Source organism: Galeopterus variegatus, unplaced genomic scaffold (genome assembly GCF_000696425.1).
Source record: "Galeopterus variegatus unplaced genomic scaffold, G_variegatus-3.0.2 Scaffold224, whole genome shotgun sequence".
Taxonomy (NCBI): Eukaryota; Metazoa; Chordata; class Mammalia; order Dermoptera; family Cynocephalidae; genus Galeopterus; species Galeopterus variegatus.
The window spans coordinates 25,528-28,164 of record NW_007726335.1 but is presented as its reverse complement, the minus strand read 5'-3'; the positions used below and the strand labels follow the sequence as shown (position 1 = coordinate 28,164).

At 54.1% G+C, this 2,637-nt stretch overlaps 1 protein-coding gene across 1 annotated transcript in view; it reads right to left on the bottom strand.

The window, feature by feature from the left end:
- Nucleotides 1–2,631, bottom strand: part of LOC103585220 (keratin, type II cuticular Hb1-like) — a 9,600-nt gene extending 6,969 nt beyond the window's left edge. Inside the window, exons 1-2 of the mRNA XM_008566127.1 lie at nt 2,421–2,631; nt 124–332 (exon numbers count right to left, since the gene is read on the bottom strand). The gene's annotated coding sequence lies outside the window, so the exon portion shown is untranslated. The remainder of the gene's footprint in view (nt 1–123; nt 333–2,420) is intronic.
- Nucleotides 2,632–2,637: the final 6 nt, after the last annotated feature.

Sequence of the window (2,637 nt, the reverse complement as noted above, 5' to 3'; positions counted from 1 at the left end):
GGGAACCGGTCTGTATGTGGGATCCGAACCCTCGGCGGGAGCGCCGCTGCGCTCCCAAGCATCGCACTGTAGCAGTGTGCCACTGGGCCGGCCCCCTGCAAGCCCCCTTCTGACTGCACTCACTTCTTCTTGTAGCCCTCCAGCACCTCCTGCACGTGGTTGAGCTCGGAGGACAGCCTCCCGCTGTCGGCCTCCACGCACTCGGCCTCCCGCCTCAGTGTCTCGATGTAGCCCTCAAACAGCGGCTCCAGGTTGCTCTCGCAGCACTTGCGGTTCTGGTAGAACTGCCACTTGGTCTCCAGCAGCTTGTTCTGCTGCTCCAGGAAGCGCACCTGATGTGGAAGTGGGAGAAATGTCTGTGGGAGGAGCCAATATCCCCAGCCCTCTTTACAGAACAGCCAGAGTGAACTAGCAGTGAGGTGTGCAGACGGAAGGGGCCGACGATGTGGTCTCTGCTGGGCTGGCCTGGCCTGAGGAAGCACCTGGAGAAAGCTTGTTTCCTGATTGCTATTTCTGGCCTGAGTGGGGGTCTGTCGGGCTCGGCCTGGATGGGATGTGTGAGAGACTGAGAGGCATGGGGTTGTGCTGGCTTACTGTTGGGCTGCAGGGGGACAGGTAGGAGTGGAGGGTAGTGATAATCAGGGAAGGCTTCCTGGAGCAGTATTGGGTGGGACAGCATAGAAGAAAGCCTTTCACTATGAGCTCCCTCTGGGCAGGCCTCTGGCTTATTTATTGATGTCCTCAGTGGCCAGCGTGGGCTTGGTGAACAGCTGATTGAATGGTTGCTCAGGGTGGGAAGAGCTTCCTAGCTGGGGATGTCAGATAGGTTAGGCTGTCACCAAGCAGATGCCTGGGGCCTGAGGAGGCACGGGGGACTGTGCAGTGTGGTCCTAGGTGGCCTAAACTCACATGTAGGACACTAAGTCATATGTGTCTGGAGGCCAGGCCTGTAATGTGAACGAGGGAAGGTTTTGGGAAATAGGGAGGGTGAGGACAGTAGGGAAGTGAGGCATGCAAGCCTTTACTGGAATTCATTCAAACTGGAGAGACACAATGGCAGTAGCACACTGTGCTGGCCAGCAAGGACATCAGCACGACAGACTGGGTCCCCTGGCCTCCAGTTTCCCAGTTCTCATACATCTGAGCTGGAGTTGAGATGTCTCCCCACCTTTTGGTCCTGGGATCATTTTCATTCAACTCCACGAGCAGCTGGGAACTCCCAGGTTAAAACTGCCCAAAGTGGAGAACGGGGACTGCTGATATTATATGGAATAATTTTTATGTCTTGGGCGACAGGTCTCATAGCTGCCTTGACCCCATCTTCCCTTTCAAAGTCATGCCTGGCTCACACGATGCACCACACACAGCCCTGGTGAGAAGAACGCGGGGTGGAGAGGGGAAGCCACTGCTCAGTGCCACACAGTGAACCAATGGAGGAACTGGGTGTGGAGCTCAGGCCTCCTGTGCCTGGGCCAAGATCCATTCCCTACTCCACTCCTTGCCTGCTGAGGTGGACCAGCCCCTGCTGGAGAGCAGGGAGGCAGCTGGGGCCCCAAGCTTTAGATCCTCTAGCCCTAGGGGTCTGGTGAGCTGAAGGAGCCTGGGTGTGGTATCTTGCTCTGGCCCCCACTCTCTGTGGCCCCTTGGGCAGGCTCCTTGCCCTGTCCCTGCCTCCTGTCTCTTCTGTGTACACTCAAAGATCTGGACTGGTGGCAGCAATTCTCAATATTAACCCTTCACAGGCTGATCAGGATTTTGCCTTCCCTTTATTCTATTTTACTAACAATATATCTGTAAATGGAATCATTTGACATTTACACTTACAGGGTTAAAGGGGTAACTTCATATTACCACCATAGTTGTAAAGCCAATATCACTAGGCATACATAAAGGAAATCACAAAACATTAAATTCTAGCTGAAACTATTGTCCTAGACAACTCTGAACTTGAGGCTTGCTCCCTTTATTAAAAGTGGGGCGGAAGCAAGTATTAGAGAGATGCTAAAGACATTAGCACCCAATGAGATTTTCTCCACCTAATCTGAAGGACTGAGACAGACATTAAAGAACAAGAATTTTCTCATCGGGTGTTTAAATGTTATTTAAGGGGCCAGCCTGTGGCTCACTCGGGAGAGTGTGGTGCTGGTAGCACCAAGGCCATGGGTTCGGATCCCATATAGGGATGGCCGGTTGGCTCACTGGCTGAGCGTGGTGCTGACAACACCAAGTCAAGGGTTAAGATCCCCTTACCGGTCATCTTTTTTTAAAAAAAGTTATTTAATGCTATAGGTCAGTATCACCCAAAATCATCATTAAAAATATCGGCGGTCTCCATTCCTCATTTCTAGAGACTGGCCTGGGAAATCTCATCTCCTGCCTGAAATCCCAGGTACAGGAAGGGTGTGACCCAGGACACCCACCTTGTCGATGAAGGCAGCGAACCTGCTGTTGAGGCACTTGATCTGCTCCTTCTCCTCGTGCTTCACGCACTGCGCGTTGGGGTCGATCTCCAGGTTGAGGGGCGCCAGGAGGCTCTCGTTGACCGACACGGTGGTGATGCAGGGGGGGCTGGGCCCGCACACGCCGCCGGAGCGGTAGCCGAAGCTGCGGCCGCAGGAGCCGGTGCGGAAGCCCCCG